This window comes from Cajanus cajan, chromosome 3 (assembly GCF_000230855.2).
Source record: "Cajanus cajan strain Asha chromosome 3, NIPB_CcT2T_4, whole genome shotgun sequence".
NCBI lineage: Eukaryota > Viridiplantae > Streptophyta > Magnoliopsida > Fabales > Fabaceae > Cajanus > Cajanus cajan.
The window spans coordinates 26,627,988-26,648,862 of record NC_138519.1 but is presented as its reverse complement, the minus strand read 5'-3'; positions in this window follow the sequence as shown (position 1 = coordinate 26,648,862).

Here is a 20,875-nt window from a genome sequence, read left to right as displayed (position 1 = left end):
AAGAGTTTCGTTGGTTACATATAACCCCACAAAATAATGGGTAGAACCGCTCAACAAAATGAGGGTAAAAAAAATAGAGATGGAAGAGAGATGAAAGAACCGAAGGAAAGACACACGAACGGTCCCAAGCACTGGGAATCCCTTCCTCAGCTCCTAGAAGTTGCCCAATGTGTGAATGAGGGAAGAATCCTCGAAGTCTTGATCAAATACGAGCTGGGTGAGTCAGGTTCGGGTTACAACTCCTGGTGCATTATGCTTTGTGCCCGGTGCAAGGCCTTCTAGAGAGTTAGTTACTCTCTGTCTCAAGACACGCCCGGCGCAATTACTTTTAAGCCAGGTGCGATGTCTTCCAGAGAGTTTAGGTTGCTCCCTGTCTCGAGCACACCTGGCGCATCTTCTTGCGCCCGACGCAGTTCTGAATTGTAGAAAGTGTGGCTCTCTATTTTTCTCAAGCCCGGTGCGGGTAGTCTTGTGCCCGGCGCAGGTACTCTTCTCCTGCTCCTTAGCTCCTTTAATTTCCAATCCAATGGGTCTTCAACTTTTAACTCTTCACTCAATACCTGAACAAAAAATGAAGTGTATCTGGGTATTGTTAGATGAGATTGGGTTAGCTATATCTGCAAAAAAAATTGAATCAAAAAGAGAACAATTATCTTGCAAGAGTGCATGGGATGAGTGGAATTGTTCAATAAGTCCTATCTAAAAAGAAGTATAATTGAGACTTAACAGCTTTTTCTACTTGGATATATTTTTTTTTATAATCTTTTCTTTTTCAATTATTTTCTTGAATTCTTAAGGAATGTATTGCCTTTTTCCAGAAAAATTTTCCAGCCACTAATGTTGAAAAATCAACTTCAGATTAGACATCAATTTTCAGCTAAAAGTAGTTTAAGTTTTGTAGCAAATTTTGGTGCACTTTCTAAATCACTTTTGCTTGTTCAACTCAACACTTTTCAAATATTGTTTGAACACTTTCGGTTCTGTTTTTCCTCTGTTTTCAAGCACTTTTTTTTCAGATTTAGGAGTTTCAAATCATGCACCAAAACATATCTACTACAATTAGCCAAAATTTGTAGAAAATGGATCACAAATTTCTTTTAAAAAGGAATTTTAGTCAAATCAAACAATGAAGATACAAAGGAAACCTAACTATAAGAATTCACCAATGAACTAATGATGAATATGAACTCAAAGTTGTAAATCAAAAAGAACAAAGATGAAGCACCAAATATGTAAAGCTCTCGGCCAAAGCAAAACAATTAGAATGAAACAAACTAAAATTAGGTTTAACTAAGCATATCTTGAATTTATGACATCAAATGAACTACACATGACTCTATACAATTATAAGATTCAAAAATGAAAAACACATGCAAGACTCAAAGGATTGACCGAATCAAATAAAAAATTCATGACTCAACAAAATTAAAACCGCACAAGTAGAATCCTAGACTTCTAGTGATTGTTGAATGAACACAAATAGAATCACTCAATTGGATCTATCAAATTTTGAATATAAAAAATTAGATCCAAACAACAAGAAGAATATGAGACAATCAAGACACAAACACAAAAATCAATCGGTGAAAGTTAAGCACATAACCTCAAGTGAAGAACCTAAGCTCTTGATACCAAAAATGATGACAATTCCAAGTGGAGTAGATTGAAGTTCTCGACTCTTGAACCGCCAAACTTGATCACTTCCTTGAGGCAATCCAAATGATGATCAAATCATAGATGGAAGAGACTTGGAATGAAGAAGGATAGAAGAAGTAAGATCCGGAAGCACATATGCCAAAGGAGCAAAAGATTGCTCACAAGTTGACTTAGATCCTAGAAGCAAGGCTAAGAGCTTGCTCGGCCAAGTGACTTTGAAGGGAGAGAGTTTTCTGAATATTTCAAAATTCTCATTCAAATTATCAAGGTGAATACAAGAATGAAGAATTTGAACTTATATAGGCTCGATTTGAAAGCAAAATGGCGCCAAGGTTCAAGCATCACACCATGTGCTTGGCCGTGAACCTAGGTGCTCTAATGCATCTAAATTTAATTTAGGAAGCATTTAGGGTTGATTTGAAGGTGCACATGTTCAGCCACAAGTGGCGCCAATCATGTGATTCAAATGCAACTTAAATGCCTTCCAAATAAAATCTAGTTTAGCCTAATTAGCCTATTTAAGTAATCCTCCAATATTCCTATTCTAATAGCCTAAATATAATGGCCAAGAAAATACAATGGAAAGGAAAAATTACAAGAATGAAAATGAGCCCAATATTGGGTATCAAAAGCCCAAAGGCCCATGAAGCCCAAAACTAGGTCCAATGAGCCTAAAGCCCAAAAAGTCTTATACTAAGGTCCATAATATAAGACCAAACAAAATGAAATCCTACACTACTCAATATGCAATAAAGGTGGTCAATCATGTAAAGTCCAAGTGAAGAGAATCCTAGGCCCACCAAACCCATTGGGCCCACTAAGCTCTGAAATAGTCAAATCTTCAAGTAGTCTCCTGGCCATAACTTTATTGGTTGGACCTTTGGTCCATGCTCTTCCATCATCCTTTGCCCACCAACATAAGGGCACCACTTACCAGAAATCCTCGTCTTCATCAAACGTCCTCCCCAAAGAAAAGGGGCAATCACATATCAACATTCAGCAGGTAGCCTAGAGAGGCTAGCCATAATAATACTCAACATTCAACAGGCAGCCTAGAGAAGCCAGCCATAATAATACTCAACAATCAGCAAGCAGCCTAGAGAGGCCATCCATAATAATACTCAGCATCAGCAAGCAGCCTAGAGAGGCCGGCATAACAATACTCACCATTAGCAGCCAGCTTGGAGAGGCTGGCAGAATAATACTCACCCTCAATAGCCAGCCTGGAGAGGCCGACATAACAATACTCACCATCAAAAACCAGCCTGGAGAGGTCGGCATAACAATACTCAATATTAGTAGCCATCCTAGAGAGGCTAAGCATAATAATACTCAACATCACCAGGCGCCCCGGAAGGGCCAGGAATAATAATACTCAGTATCAGCAGTCGTCCTAGAGAGGCTGGCACAACAATACTCACAACATCAACAGGCGACCCTGAGGGGCCAGGCATAATAATACTCAACATCAGTAGTCGGCCTAGAGAGGATGGCACAACAATACTCAACATCAGCAGCCAACCTGGAAAGGCCGGCACAATAATACTCAACATCAACAGGAAGCCTGGAGAGGCTAGTCATAACAATATTCAACATCAACAGGCCAAAGATCTAGATCTCCACTTCACTATCACAAAAGAAGCGATTAGAGAAAATAGCATGGAGCATCTACTTGAAGACTGAAAATTAGTTGTACAGTTTGTCAGCCTTGTTACCCAATCAAGTATGCAACCAACACTCAACTACTCTAAAGGGCGAGGATACGAGCAAATACACCTATCCAAGGGAAACAACGCACAAGCGCCACCACCAAAGAGACAAGGAGAAGACCCAGATGAAATATCTACATTTTTACTTGCCTTTGGAAAAGCAACACATAGCTATTCCAAAGGACAAGTAAAGAGGAGCAACTGTAGATACCCAATTTCCTCTGAGGGGCATACAAACAAGGAAATGGACTTCCATTATCAAAGAAATGAAGCTCCTAAGCATGGAAACAATAGGACATAACATTAGAAGGCCTAAAGCCCAACAAAAGACTGATTTAGTAGCCTAGAATGGGTTGTTCCCACCAGAACGACCCATTCCCAAACTGGAACGTGCTATTCTCAAGTTGGAATGACCTGTTCCAAAGATGAAACGGGTCATTCTTAAACTGGAACGAAGCGTTCCAAACCACCAAAAAGGCCTAAAACCCTACTTTGGAACGGGCCATTCTAGATACGGCCATTATGTGTTAATCTCAACTCTAGAACGGGTCGTTCTGGTTTAAGAACGGGTCATTCCAGATACGAAATTGATGCATAACGAAGGGGCCCAGAACGGGCCATTCCGAATCTGGAACGAGCCGTTCTGGCCATTTTTGATGTCTATAAATAGAAAACTCGGGCACTGCTCCAAAGGCCAAAGAATTTCGTTCAAGACTCCATAGAGCTCGAAATTCTCTCCCTCTCTCCCTCATATTATATATCTTGAGATTTGTGAGACATTTGTACAGTGTGAAAGGTTGCCAGAAAGCACCTATAATTTCCATATTTGAAGATCTAACAAAGCTTGCTACGAGATATTTCAATCAATCTTCTTATCTTTCTTTTATTTCTCATCTTTAATAGACACTGTCATAATAAAAGTAAATCATGTAGACATTTTAGGGTCAATTGGATAATTTAAAATGAAGCATGTAAATAGTCATCAATAAAAGGGGATTCAATATTTATATTATTATTTTTATAATGCTAACTTCATCATAGGGTACCGATTAAGTGCGTTGTATGGGTGCTTAATGTTGAGCTTAGGAGAGCTTGAAGCCTAAAGAAGTTTTGATGATCACAACACAAGTGTACAACAACAACTTATAACTTGGAAGCACAAAAACAAAGTCAAAGAAAAGTCAAGAACATGCTATGTAATGGAGCAATGTAATAGAGTTTAGAAATTAAGTTGTTTGGAATGAGATTTTATATTGTGTGTGCTTAGTATACTTTGTGCATAATCAAATCTATATCTAAACTAAGTAGAGAGTATATGATGATGAGTTAAAATATTGAAAAGTTATTTTGAGACTTAAAATGAAGTTTTAAGTACTAACTCAAAATAATCGATTATTGTTAAATATAATCGATTATTCTAGCAATAGGCAAAATGGGATGCCTTGCTGCAATAATCGATTATTTTCCAAAATAATCGATTATCCCAGGAACAACTTTCTGGAATAATCGATTATCCAGCAAAATAATCGATTATATTGTTCTTGGTTGGTTTCCAGAAAACCTGAAGAACAAAATAATCGATTATTCTTTAAAATAATCGATTATCGACGTCTGAAACTTTTATAAATAGTTTTGAACTTTGAGAAACTTAAGACAAGAGTTAGAACTAATAATCAATTTGTGAAAAACGTTTTGTGGAGTCTTTGTGACATCTTGGAGAGTTTTCTTTATGAAATCCAAGAGTGAAAACGTTTGTGAAAAGCTTGTGAGAAGATATCATCATCATATTCTTGAAAGGGGAAGATAAAGATTTGTTCAAGAATTCCAGGTGAATTCGTTCCTTTATTCTTTGTGAATCTTTGTAAAAATCTTGAGAAGGGTTTCTCAAGTGGTAAGGTTTCTTGTAGTGGGTTCTACAAGGGGTGCTTTCTTGGGGTCAAGAAAGTGGTTATCTTTTGTGTTGAAGTATATGCATGTGTGTGTGCTTGTAAACCTTCTTGCTTAAGATAGTGGAACAAATCTTAATCAGGTGTTGATTAAGGACTGGATGTAGGTCACATGTGGAGTGGCTGAACCAGTATAAAAGACTTGTGCAATCTTCTTCTACCTTATCTTTTACATTGTGTAATTTCTTGGTTGAACTTTAAAGAAGATAAAACTTGATTAACAAGTGTATGTGAATTTTGTCAGTTTAAATCTGAATTAGAGCATTATTGTTGAACCTCATTATGTTGTAATCAAGTGAGCATATTGCATTCATATTTTCATAACAAGTCTTTAGAAAAGCTTCATTTGAAAATTTAGTCTTAGAAAAGTTTAAAAGTGAAATAAAGATCCTAAATACTCTGATAATTTTTAAAGGGTCATAGAATCCAATTCACCCCCCCTCTTGGATTGTGCCATTCTTTTCTAACACTTAATACCTTCCCTACACGTAACTGATCCCCGAACCCAATTCTGGTTATCAAGGCCATTATTGGACTTTTAAAAACCTTTTCTTTTTCCAATATTTTGAGTAAAACATTGGTGGCGACTCCATGAACCATTTTCAAAACCATTAATTAAGGATTAGTCTGGTCTCCGGGCATTCCTTAATTGATGAGATTTTCAAAAGGATGTCCAAACCATAGGTCACAAGATTGGAAAAATCCGGGTTGCGACAGCTCCTTACAATTCCTAGTTCCATGCTTGTAGATAGTGAACAGAGGACGTGAATTTAACCCTCATCAGCGTAACTTCACTTAACAAATGAAGTTCCTACTTCTAGGGCAGCTACCCAAACATTGGGTGTCATAGGTAGGGTAATGTTTCTTTAATCAGAAAGTTCAAATGCCTGGTGGTTCCATGCTCTATAAAATAGTCAAATATGATTGTTATTGACCTATTTGTTTCTTTTTGTAACTGTATATTTTAAAACCTATTGATTTTTGTTTAACATTGCTAGGTAAGATCGTTGACAAAACCTATTAAGGATAGTACTTAAGAGAGAAGCTCCTTTCTAGGATAGTATAATCTATGTCTAATAGGGATAAAGGGGTTTTGACCGTTTAAGTTGATAATTTAGAGAGTAACAACTCTTTGGTGTTTGTTACACCAGTAACTCAATCACTTAATACTTTTTTATTTAAAAAATAATACTGCTAGTAGATGACCATTCAAATAATCATTTAACATAATTTAATCTCCATGACAAATAATCTTGGAAATGCACGCCTTACAAGTTTTTTTTTTGTCAGTAGAGCTTGGGATCATACCAAACTTTTACATTCTTTAAAAGCATATCAAAATGTTGTGGGTATGAAAAGGATGGATCTATAATATGTTTATGATTGAATTGTATAATATTCACATGACATAAATGTATTTTTCTTTTAGTCACTTTCATTATACTCATTTCTAGGATTATTATTGTATCTCATATTTATTGGCGAATAGGAGGATTATCATTGACAAGATCTAATATTTTGTTGATGTGTACCAGGACAAAGAGGAAAGTATGAAGCCCAATCCAGACATATTTTAATAGTGCTACAATAAGTGTTAGGATATAGAATAAAGGGAAATAAAATACTTATTAATTTGAAAGATATTATGGGCTGGATGCCTCACATCTATAAATAGGAGGTTACTTGGCAGAGGGGAGGATTTAGATTTATTCACATTTTTGTGAAAGGAGAAATTCTTTGTGAAGGAAAAACCCTTGGAGGAGATATTTCTCTCATATTTTGTGTTCTTTTCAACATATTCAATAAAATCTTTCTATTCTTTCTCTTTCTGAATTCTTGGTTCCTAACAATTGGTCTGACCTGCCGGAACTTTCAAGAACATGATGGAGAACCGAGTGGAGCTTTGGAGAAGTTGACCAGCGAGTAACGGATGAAATTGACAGAGTTGAAACGCGACATTGTTTACATCAAAGACAATATGCCAGACATGAAACAAATCAAGGAGCTGATTCACGAGTGTATGAAGAAGAATAAAGAACTTGATTTTGAGGAGGGGGAGAATAATTAAATCAATAAGGTGAATGTTTCCATAGTGAAGGAGGGAGGAGAATCTTCAGATAGAGAAGATGGTGGGTTGCGTATTCTTGGATGAAAAAAATGAAATTACCCATTTTTGTGTGTACAGACCCATTGGGGTGGATTGTTAAGGCTGTGAAATTCTTTGAAGTGCAAGTAATTCATTCTTTCCATGTGTTGCAATATGCTTTCATGAGCATGGAAGGAGTGGCAATGCGGTGGTTCTACTTTTGGTGCCAAAAGAACCCAGATTCTGGTTGGGAGTCATTCTCCACATCATTGATCAAAAGATTCTTGAAGCAAGAAAATAAAAGGGAAAAAGAAAGTTTGAAGATCAAAAATTGTGGTAGCGAAAAATTTGAGATTAACAAGAGACTCAATGAGGTTTCAGAGATCAAGAAACTCGTTAATGAGATCACAACAAAACTTGGGGGAAAAGATAAGCTTTAGGAGGACCTTGATCACCTATTGCAAAAATAGGACTTGACATAAGACATTAGCACCAACAACCCAATTCTAGACAAATTCAAGAAAAATGCAGAACATACCAAAGGTAGTGAATCAGATTGCAGAGGTGACCTGGTGCATTCTTGGGAAAAAGAAATGGAGTTACCCACCTTTGATGGTAGCATAGAACAGAGAATTAACATGAAGGTAGTAGTCTAAGGTGTAATGGTAACCAGTTTCAATTCTTGAAGTTAGAAAACAGAAATAATGAAGTTTCAATAATCAAGAACAACACTCCATGTGGTAGGGAAGACCATTCTCTAGGCGAGCCTTCGTCATTAAACATCGTTGTATCTATGGGTGAAAATAGGAAAATGGAGCCTAGGCAATGGAAAGTACGAAGGCAGCTATTGTGATTCAAGTTATACAAAGTCCACCCTCATCTCCACTACCACCAAAGCCGCTAGATTTGTATGCAATGGCCAAAGGGTTCGCTGCTGATCCATCATGGGTAAACAACAAAGAGACGCATTCTGTTAGAGGAAATGATTTGGCTTTAGAGGATGAAAAAGAGGAAGGGTAGATTTGGAATTCTATAGAGTGGATCTAATTGCCCAAGCCTATGAAAAGTAGTTTTTTTTAGAGGTGTTGTTTTGCTTTAGCCCCAACTACAATGTGTTTTGATGTCATTTTTTTTCTTTCAGTTTTCATATTCCAACCTTGAGGACAAGGTTAGATTTTCAAAGGGGTGGTATTGTTAGGATATAGAATAAAGAGAATTAGATAGTTATTAGTTAGAAAGATATCATGGGTTAGGCCCATCACATTTATAAATAGGAGGTTACTTGGTAGAGAGGAGGATTAAAATTTATTCACATTTGCAAATTAAGCATTAACTCTTTGTGAAAAGAGAAACCCTTTGTGAAGGAGAAACTCTTGGAGGAGATATTTCTCTTCTATTTTGTGTTTTTTTCAACATATTCAATAAAATCTTTTTTTTCTTTCTTTTTCCTAATTCTTGGTTCCTAACAATAAGTTACGTCTTTGATATTTTTGTTGTGTTTCAATGTGTTCCAATATTAGTTAGGGGAGAGTTGGATATTGAATATGTTGACTTACTTTTCTCCAGTATTTTTGTTATCATATTCGAGTTCTCACCTTCCTGAATAGAAAAAGATTAATATTTAAACCTTTAAGTCATATGATAGAAATAATAGCTGCTACACTTACTATGCATAAATAATCTATAGAGTGATGTTTTTGCTTGTTTCTCTAAATAATTAGTTACTACATGGAGACCTCTGGAGTGGAAAAATCAGGTCTGACAAAAATGGAGAGCCTATCATATTGGACCCTACATGTTATTGTAAGTCAAGCATTTGTGAAAAGGTGTATATGACAGCTAAAGTTTGGAACTAGATTAATAGTTGATGTTTGTGTTACAGGGAAATTTGATATCAATTGGACAGAATTTTATCAAATTCACTCACATACGCACAGTGGAAAAACAAGAGAGGAAGAGAGAGTTTACTTCAACATATTTCAATTTGAAATTTTGATACTACATACTCAGTACACGATTAGCCTTTTATAGGCTTCACAAAACATTATAATATTAATTGATAACTCACAAACAGCAGAATTGTAGTAAATATCATTTCAACTTGTGGCTCTAATTGAACGGTGCAACAATTGTGGAATTCCGAATTCCAATTTGAACGGTGCAGCAATTGTGGAATTTTCAACTTCCAAGTTACTGTTCAGCAATTGAAAATTTGTCGGTAGCCTACAATTCTTGACTCAAGCTTGATTTAATAAAATTTACCGACATTGCCTCCCTTAAATCAGGTTTGTATCATTCCAATCATTCTTTTTAACTTGTAGAATAACTTAGCTTTTAATGGCTTTGTGAAAATATCTGCAACTTGTTCTTCAGTTGGACAATATTCAATTGCTACTTCTTTCTCAGCTACCAGTTCTCGGATTTTATGAAACCGAATATCTATGTGCTTGGACCGTCCATGAAATACTGGATTTTTACATAATGCAATTGCTGACTTGTTATCACAAAATATCACTGTGGGAGTATTTTGCTTCTGATGCATCTCTTCAAGCATTCTTCTCATCCACACAGCTTGGGTTGCACTGTCGCCACCGGCCCGAAACGGGCTTTCGGCATTCGCGAAGGATGGTTGGACTCGTTTATTTGTTTAAAAATATGGATTGCTAGAATGACGTATTCTCAAACTGAGACCTTGTCAAACGAGCAATTTTATTAAATGATTCACCAATCCATATTAATCCCAAGCGGGACCCTCCATGGATTAGTGGTTTTCGCAAAAGGAGGGGTTCGTGGAGTCGCCACCAATGTTTTACTCAAAACATTGGAAAAAGGGATAAGGCAATTGATTTTTCAAATCAACTTTGGCCATTACAACCAGAGTTGGGTAAGGGAGTCGATTACGCGTGGGGAAGGTGTTAGCACCCCACAGCGCCCCTTTCGGGTTCCCTATGACAGATTATTTTCTAAAATAACAGCGTAAAATTACTAAATTACCCCTATTTATTCTAAGCAATTATAAATTAACTATCTACATGATGACAGTTTAAATATGCACACAGAAAGCAGTAAAAGGAAGGATTTAAGAAGAAACCTCTTGAAGCGTGCTTTTATATATTGAGTGAAACTGGGAAGCTTTTTGGCGTTCCCTCGCTCTACAAGCTCGCTCGCTCCTTCCTAAAAAACTTTTAACTATGGAAATCCGGAGGATTTCCCTTCGACTAGGTTCGATCCTCAAGCAAAATGGCTCGGGGCTCAAGAACTTTGTCGGATCAACTCTCCGAGTGATTTCTAGGGCAGAACACTGCTCAAAAACCCCAGAATACTCAAGGAGAGGGTTAAAACTATCTGAAAAAGTGTGGAATGACGTCCAATTGACGTCATATTTATAGGGAATAGGCGCAATACGGCCTACAGAAGCAATACGGCCGTATTGAAATTTTTGAACTTCAATACGGCCGTATTGAGTTCAATATGGCCGTATTGAAATTCAGAAATTTCAATGCGGCCGTATTGAGTTCAATACGGCTGTATTGAAGCTTCAATACGGCCGTATTGATTTCAGTACGGCCGTATTGAAGTTTTCAGAAACTTCAATACGCCGTATTGAGTTCACTGCGGCCGTATTGAAGCTTCAATACGGCCGTATTAAGTTCAGTACGGCCGTATTGGGCTTCATTCCCTCCACTTCCTTATTTTGGGCTATTCTAAGACATCTAGACCTACAGAGAACCCTCCTAGGGCCTTCCAGGAGTCCTTCTGGCTGATCTTCCTTCAGTCTTCGAGAGTCTTCAAGCTTTATTTCCGACCCGGACAATTTTAGGGGTCTACAGCTGCCCCCCCTTTACTTAGTCAAACGGTCTTTTGGTGTACCGGCTGACAAGTAAAGGAGTTGACCCAATTGTCCGGGTGATGCGCCGACCTTCTGACTTGTAGCGTCTTCCGGTGGAAAATTGTTGAGTAACCTCTCCAGGTTGTTGCATACCTCGGCGCTCCTGACAACCTCGGTAGCTAAGTTTACCCTCTTCAGGTCCTGCCTCTTAACATTCAGCAGTGTGAGTTTACCCTCTCCAGGTCCTACCTCTTAACATTCAGCAGTGTGAGTTTACCCTCTCCAGGTCCTGCCTCTTAACATTCAGCAGTGTGAGTTTACCCTCTCCAGGTCCTGCCTCTTAACATTCAGCAGTGTGAGTTTACCCTCTCCAGGTCCTGCCTCTTAACATTCAGCAGTGTGAGTTTACCCTCTCCAGGTCCTGCCTCTTAACATTCAGCAGCGTGAGTTTATCCTCTCCAGGTCCTGCCTCTTAACATTCAGCAGTGTGAGTTTACCCTCTCCAGGTCCTGCCTCTTAACATTCAGCAGTGTGAGTTTACCCTCTCCAGGTCCTGCCTCTTAACATTCAGCAGTTGAGTTTACCCTCTCCAGGTCCTGCCTCTTAACATTCAGCAGTTGAGTATTGCCTCTCCAGGCCCTGCCTCTTAACATTCAGCAGTTGAGTATTGCCTCTCCAGGCCCTGCCTCTTAACATTCAGCAGTTGAGTATTGCCTCTCCAGGCCTGCTTCCGTGTCTTCTGATCACTTCGGCAATGATTTGATATGATTTTTGTCTCCACAGTCCACGATGCTGCTTCGACGGTTTTTCTGATTTTGTGCCGCTGAGGGCTGGATAACGCAGGGATCCGTCTAGGGGATGTGCAGTCATTCATAGGTTCTTGTGCCCCAACTTGCATTGCATTGTTGGTACCCATGGGGAATTTTTGACTCCTTGGGGTGTAGACACAGATGCTCTCTCTCTGAGTTGAGCGATGCCTTATGTTTGGCTGACGTCCTTTTGACGTGGGTGGAGTATCCCGGTTTATCCTTATTCGGGTATCTCTTTTTGATTTTCTGGATTTTGTTGCCTCTGTGTAGGCTGTTTATCCGCTGGGGATTTTGTCATTCATTTCTTGACTGGCCTCTTCTGTTAGGCAAATGATCTTGATGTTTGGTGCTTGGCTGGATGCCACATTCCGTTTGGGGAATATTTATTGATATATATATTTTTTCCTTTTTTGGAAGAGTGCCTCTGAGTAGGCGAATTATCTTGATGTTCAGTGTTCGGCTGAGTGCCGGATTCCTCTTGGGGAATGGTTATTGATCCTTTTGTGATTTTTCTTGAAGGGGTGCCTCTGAGTAGGCGACTGGGGATTTAGGGATCTTATGTATCCCAGAGTATTATTTAGGAAGCCTCTGCAGGCTTGGCCTCACTCAACGCTTGAGTTGGAGAGCTATCTTCACTGAGGAAGTTTAAGTCCTTTGACTTGTATATACTGTTTGGATGATCGCACTTCCATTGGGGATTGCGTCGATCTTGCTTTGATAGCTCTCGCTGGGGATTTTCCCGTGAGCTTGAGCTGAGGTTCCCTCTGGGGAGTATTATTTCTGCGAGCCTCTCCAGGCTCAATTATTCTGCATACTGTGGAGGATGTGGAGTATTATTTTGGTAAGCCTCTCCAGGCTTAGTTATTCGGTTCAAACTGTTTGTTGGATTTTCTATATCCTTGCCTTGTTTCATTTTCGGCTTTTTCTGTATCTTGCCTTTTCTTCTGATTTGGCTTTTTCTGTATTTTGCCTTTTTATGTTTTTGGCTTTTGCTGTACAGAATTTAAATTGCTAGAGAATTTTGAATTCAAAAGTGGCAAATTTCATTACTAAAAATGAATTTGTACAAGGAAAATTTGAGAAATGGGGCTAAGCCCAACCAAACTAATGCATAAAAAAGCAAGAAAACAGAAGCCGGTCTTCACTCCTCTGCCGGCGGGTCCTGTGGCGGGTCCGGGAAGCGGCGATGCATCCAGACGGAGAGGTTGTCAAACCCCTGCACCAAGGTGTCTAATCGAGCATCTGTACTCTGCTGCCATGTGCCGATGCTATGCTGAAAAGCATCGAATCGAGTATCGATGCTTTGCTGTAAAGCGTCAAAGCGGGCATCAAAGTAGGCCCTATCCGACTGCGAAGTGCCGGTCTCTGGCTGTGGGCTGCCATCGCCCTCAAAGTCGAGGTCATTGAGGATGTCGGCATAGGCATCGGGGCCATCTACTCGTACAAACCCCCCAGCTGATCTAGTAATGATCCTCATGCTAATCAAAGTGGTAGCACCGATCAGCTTTGGCGCCAGCGCCCTTGGCTCTTCGCCATCGGGGCATCCCCATGTCTCCGCCAGCTGTGAGAGGAGTGGGGCGACCAAGATATACCCCTGTCTAGACTCTCCTCCCTCTCGTGTCCCCAGCTTCTTCACATGCTCGAGGAAGAAATATCCAGGGTTGGCCTTCCGTCCGGTGGCCATGCAATATAATGCCAGCAGGTCCGGACGAGTAATCGACTCGGGGCTCTTGGACCTGCCATGGATAGTACTGGTAAGGATCTTGTGGCAGATCCGAAGAGCGGTCGGAAGCCGGGAGCCCTTTACCCCTGAATGGTAATCTTCTCGGCCAGTGAGCAATCTCCACATGTCAACCGGAGTCCACTGATCAGGCCACTCGCATATGGCATCACGAAATTCCAGCTGATCAGTGCGGCTGAAAAATCCTGCCTGGACATTGAACTCGTCCAAAGTCAAGGAGCGGTACCCCTGATTCATCCAGAAGTCAACCGAGCAGACATCTTCCCCATAACTGTTCGTCGACTCAGTAATACCGACGGAGGCCAGGAACTCCTTCGTGGCTGTCAAGTACAGCTGAAAAGGGGAATCAAGGAGAAATCCCCATCCTATGCTGCCGAAGTAACCCCTGACGTCATCCTCCAAGCCCACTGCTCGGAGAAGGTCAAAGTCGAGCACCCTTGACGGCTCGAAGTTGAATGTCTCTATGAGCTCCAGCCGTTGCCTGTGTCGATCCGTCATCTCACGTCGAGCTGGGGCTCTCTGTCTTTTTCGGGATGACTCTGCCATTTCTGAGAAGCTGTCTAGGGTGCACTCACAAACAAAATATGCAGAGAATGAAGATTGGTATGCAAAAATGAGAGGGGGGAGGCTTATTTATAGAGAAGTTTTCGCCAGTACGGCCGTATTGAATATAATACGGCCGTATTGGCTTTACCGTTATTGTACAAATGTGGCAATCAATACGGCCCGTATTGAATGGAATACGGCCGTATTGAGCGTCAATACGCCCGTATTGTGTTTAATACGTCGTATTGAATACGAAACGTTGCTTCAACGTTCGCCTTGATACGCCCGTATTAAACTCAATACGGGCGCATTGATTGATAATAAATTTTTTTTTTTTTTTTTTTTTTTTTTTTTGGTGTTAAACAGAGAATAAGTGATCTTCCAGTACACCTATCATCTGTATGCATGTATGCAGTATGATGCACCTAATTCTATTTGATTCTTTTTTCAAAAGAATTAACCGATGCGTTTTTGTGTTTGGATTTTTGCCATTCCTCTAGACGAGCTGTGCTCTGCCGATTTCTGTAACCGAGGAATGATGCGTATTTGATTTTGGGATTTGGTGTCATCAACCAAATAATCCTTCCCTTCCTTTAGAAGATGTGTCAACCCTCCTATTGACCACTATATCTCCATGTTTCCACTAGATTATTCAAAAATCGTTGGGACAAGAGAGAAAAGAAGGAAAAGATATATTTTCAAAAGTTTGTGTTTTAGAGGGGATTGTTTTATTTTTGAAAAATGGATTTTGTAAGAATGGCTGGCCATTGGTAGGCTTATTGTGTTTAGGCTTGTTTGATTAAACACTTATGAAGTTAAGCACATCTTTGTTATTAATGATTGTGTTTTGACAACTTGGATAGCTTTTCTTGAGCCCCTTGTTGAATTCAATTGATGGTACCATCATGGATTTATTCTGTTTTTTCCTTTTTTGATGGCTCTTACTTTTGCCTAAAACACCCATTTGTGGTGTATTAGTGGGCTTTTGTTTTTATTCATTATTTTGTAACCCTAATTTTTGCCTAGGTCACCCTTTTGTGGGGTTCCTAGCGGGTCTTTTGGTCTTATTTTGTAACCCTAACTTTTGCCTAGGTCACCCTTTTATGGGATTCCTAGCGGGTCTTTTGCTCTTTAGGATTTCTTTATCCATGATGGCACTTATTGAGGCCAAGAAAAGGTGCTCCAAGTTGACACACACACTTCCACATAAAAATGATGTGGGTTTATTATTATTAAGATGATTTTAACCTCATTCATGTTTATTCAAACAGGGTTAAAATAATGTGGTCTAGAATTTTATTGCAAGCAAGAAAAGAAGCAATAAAGAATTAATGAAGAATGATTTTATTATAATCATGATGGAAACATGTGCCCTATCGAGGCTCGGGGGTCGGGCTGTCCCCGAGGAGTGATCTCTAATAGTCACTGGATTTACACATCCCTATTAGAAGGAAAAGGACACCTGATGACGACAGCTGGCCTTGACGTTTGTGAACCAGCCTTCCTAAAGATCTGGCTTAAAGAACGTCGAGAAGGATCTTGATTCCTCTTCGTTCTTTGATCTTTAACAGGGTTGTATCCTAACCCTTGTTTCCCCGGATTGTCCTTGATAATGGGTAGCTCCGGGATTCCTTGGGAGTTCTTGCCTAATCCTTGTCCTGGCAAGTATCCGTTCTTTGTGAGCATATGGGCTACCTTCTTCATTTCTCGGGGAAACGTTTCAACATTGGCGATTTCCAATGCTTGGAAGGCGGTTTCCAAAGCTTCCTCTGCTGCATCCACATAAGGTATGTTGGATGGCTTACTGATGAGTATGTCATCTTCAGCTTGCACGGTCACCAGTTTGTCACCCACGATGAACTTGATTTTCTGGTGGAGCGTAGAGGGTACAGCTTTCGCATCATGAATCCAAGGTCGGCCGAGGAGACAGCTGTATGCAGGAGTAATGTCCATTATTTGAAATTCGACGTTAAAGATAGTGGGTCCGATTTGGATTGGAAGACTGACTTCTCCCACCACTTCTCTTTTAGAGCCGTCGAAAGCTCGAACGATCATGTTGCTTGGGCGCATTTGGACTCCCTTGATTGCCATCTGATCGAACGTCCTTTTTGGCATCACGTTCAAGGAAGATCCATTATCCACCAAGACCTTCGCGATGTGATACTCCTTGCACTTTACAGAGATGTGCAAGGGCTTGTTATGGTGCGGTCCCTCGGTGGGGATTTCTTCATCTGTGAAGGTGAGGTGATCATTAGCCGTGATGTGACTAACAATTCCCTCAAATTTGTCTTGGGATATGGTGTGTGATACATACGCCTCGTTCAAGACTTTCAACAGAGCTTGCCGATGTGGTTCGGAGCTTAGGATCAACGACAACAAAGTGATCTTTGCTGGTGTCTTGTGAAGTTGATCCACAATGGAGTACTCGCTTTGTTTGATGATTTTTAACAGCTCATCAGTCTCCTCCTCGGATTCTCTATCTTCCTCGGTTTTCTCCTTTTCTTTTCCTTTACTCTTGGGAGCTTTATCGTGCAGATCTTCGGGAGAGTAGATCCTGCCACTCCTAGTCATGCCCCCAAGTCCAGCGATATTGGAGATATCATTGTCGGCAGAAGTATGGATGTCGTATATCCATGGCACAGCCTTATTCGATTCGTAAGGGAAAGGTCTTGGAGCAACAATCCTTAACGGCGTGGGACCCTCCCCTTTTTCTGTCTTGATTACCAACAACGGCGTCGTCGTGTGTTCACTTTGCGCAGTTGTTGGTTTGCATTTTATCACAAATGGCGTGCGATCCATTCTGAACATACGCATCGATTAATTCTTTCTTTTTATTAATCTTATTTATTAATTACTAGGAGAGATAAATTCAAAATGAATGACTAATGAGATGCAAAGGTAATAAATCTCAAAAATACTGTTTTATTCATTAAAGAAAGTGTACAACTTATCATACGATGCTTTGAAGCAATTTTTTACAATATAAGAAAAGCCGATAAAAACCCACAGGCGGGTTCATTTTTCTTCTCCATTCGTCTTCGGCTTCCTCCACATGGCGTGCTATTGCTTCAACTTGCATATGGACGGCTTGACTCATATCATCACTACTTTTCTGAGCGTCCTTCGCCTTTTGAGTGTGATAGTTGATCATGGCCTGCAACTCGTTAAGCTCGTCTTCGGCTCGATCCTTCTCTTCTCGGAGTCTAGCCATTTGTGCTAGTCCCTCCCTTTCCTTTTTGCGGAAATCGGAAAGGTTTGCGGTTTGTTGTTGAGCAACTTCCCGCCATTGTTGTGCGTCGGATCGAGTCAAGAGCAGATCGTCTTGCATGTTCTTGATCAACTGTGCCTGCCTTGCATGTTCGGCTTCAAGGTGTGCTATCTTTGCGTTGACTTCTTGGAGTTGACTACTCGGTTCATCCTTTGGCATTTTGGATGCCCGAGTAGTCTCCTCATTGAGGTTAGCACACTCATCCTTGAGCCGCTCTATCTCGTGGTCTTTCTTCTTGCATTGCCTTTGAAGACCATCAATAGTAAAACTGGATTCTTCATTTTTCTCTTCAAGAACTCTCATTTGAGCTCCCATAATTTCCAGCTTTTTGGTCAAGGCGTCGACTTGTTCTTGCAATGCCTTCCTTGTTGCTGTGGTTGCACAAGAAGTGGATGGTTGAGGCACCCCCCTCTTGCTCCTCCATTCCTCATAATCAATGGAGACGGATACCCGAGGCTTTCCAAGCTCGAGATCTCCCTCATAGGTTGGTCTCTCCCACGCTCTCATGACAGCGTGCATGTCCTTCTGATGCTCATAATCGAAAGAGAAACACAACCCTCCAAGCTCCTCTATAGTAGGAATGATCTGAGTCCTCATCAGTTGCCTCATAACCAATCTTGGTGAGTAGGCTATGCAACCTCTGAGGCCCATCAATGGTATGCTTGGATAACTGCCGCATCTCATCAATACATTGCTTGGACGGAACCAAGGGCAAACCCACGTGAAGTGTTCAATACTCCACTGTTCCATCTCCTCCTTCCACTCGGAAGCATATCGGCGGCGTACGGGGATCTTCGAAAAACTTCTCAACGGATCGGGCAAAGTCCCCATATGATTAAAGGCATAAAAGTGTGTGATGCCCCACACATACAACAAGGAGGTGCAGCATCGGATGATTTTTCCTTGCTTCTGTTGAGACAAATGAACAGAGAACAAGGTGTCGGCAAGAATGGCAGGCACGGGACTCTTCATGTGTACGTCCCAAGCGAAGAAAGCGTCCATCGCAGCATGGTCCACTGTGTTAGCGTAAAAGGGGAAAAGGATCATCCCAAATACAGCTAACGCTAGAGTTTTGTTGAAAGCTAACCAATCTCCCTCACCAGCCAAGGAAGAAAGGTGGTCTTCAATCATAGCAAGCTTCCAACCTTTAATACTGCCGTTCCCCACTAAGGCAGCTGATCGTGATGGTAATTTGACCTGAGTGGCAACTCTCTCCACGGCCACATGGTTATCATGAAAGATATAGACCCCAGCTGATTTGGGCCATCGTAGCATGAGCTCGTACTCCTCGAGAGTAGGAACTAGGTCAAACTGGGGGAACTCGAAACAATGTAGATCGAGACTCCAAAAGTGGACCAATGCTCTCAGAAAAGATGGATCCACACAAATCTTCATCAAGTCGAGAACTCGTCCATAGGATTTTTCGAACTCCAAACGAGCCTCTCGTGGCATCAAGGTACAGAGGTGATCCAACCTCTCGGCACGGTACAATAAGAAGTCCACTTTCTTCAATTGCCCTTGCACTCCCCTAGATCCCTCCATGATCTATAATAAAATGCATGATATGAGATGATGGAGATGAATATGCATGCATAGTGTTTATTTAACTAAGCATTATCATGTTTTTTGGGATTTTCCTAACATGATGCATGACATTGCTTGGTTTGGGTAAATATCATTATTATTATTTATTATTTTTTATTTTGTATCTTTTTGTATTTTTGGGTGAAAAGGGAAACTACCTATATGAATGCAATGAAGGTAGACGTTAACACCATGTACTTAGAAGATCCTTATTCCTATTTATTATTATTTTTAAAAGAATAGGAATGTTGTATGTTTAAAGAAATGCAATGTATGCTCAAACAATTTCACATAAACAAATGCACAAACAATTCACTCATCCACGAACAGTCACGAGCGAATCACGAGGTAGGGGTCTCCTGCAGAAAAGTGCATATTCAAGGAGGATCTAACTGTTCTCACTTGGTCAAAGGCCCCCAAGGTGCCCCCATTATAGGGACCCAATTCCTCTCGTCGTAAGTCGATGGAAAGCTCCAACGCACTGTCGGACTTAAGTTCATGGTTATCACCTTGAGTGATGTTTTTCCGACAACGGTCTCGTAGGCTCCTATAGACCCATTCAACCGGCCGTACTAACATCCACTCCCTATGGATTACCACTCATGCCCCCGGGTATAGAGGGAACTGTTGTGTGCAAAGGTTTGTGTGCAATTTTTATTTCAAACAATTGCGGAAATTTAAACAAACAACAGTTATTTAAAGCCAAATATATAAAGCATGTTATCATACAAGCAAGGGGTAATGAAGTAATTTTAACTATTATTTGTTAAAAATAATCTGTCACTAAATGGGACTGACTCTCGAGGCTTCCCCAGCAGAGTCGCCATCTGTCGCCACCGGCCCGAAACGGGCTTTCGGCATTCGCGAAGGATGGTTGGACTCGTTTATTTGTTTAAAAATATGGATTGCTAGAATGACGTATTCTCAAACTGAGACCTTGTCAAACGAGCAATTTTATTAAATGATTCACCAATCCATATTAATCCCAAGCGGGACCCTCCATGAATTAGTGGTTTTCGCAAAAGGAGGGGTTCGTGGAGTCGCCACCAATGTTTTACTCAAAACATTGGAAAAAGGGATAAGGCAATTGATTTTTCAAATCAACTTTGGCCATTACAACCAGAGTTGGGTAAGGGAGTCGATTACGCGTGGGGAAGGTGTTAGCACCCCACAGCGCCCCTTTCGGGTTCCCTATGACAGATTATTTTCTAAAATAACAGCGTAAAATTACTAAATTACCCCTATTTATTCTAAGCAATTATAAATTAACTATCTACATGATGACAGTTTAAATATGCACACAGAAAGCAGTAAAAGGAAGGATTTAAGAAGAAACCTCTTGAAGCGTGCTTTTATATATTGAGTGAAACTGGGAAGCTTTTTGGCGTTCCTTCGCTCTACAAGCTCGCTCGCTCCTTCCTAAAAAACTTTTAACTATGGAAATCCGGAGGATTTCCCTTCGACTAGGTTCGATCCTCAAGCAAAATGGCTCGGGGCTCAAGAACTTTGTCGGATCAACTCTCCGATTGATTTCTAGGGCAGAACACTGCTCAAAAACCCCAGAATACTCAAGGAGAGGGTTAAAACTATCTGAAAAAGTGTGGAATGACGTCCAATTGACGTCATATTTATAGGGAATAGGCGCAATACGGCCTACAGAAGCAATACGGCCGTATTGAAATTTTTGAACTTCAATACGGC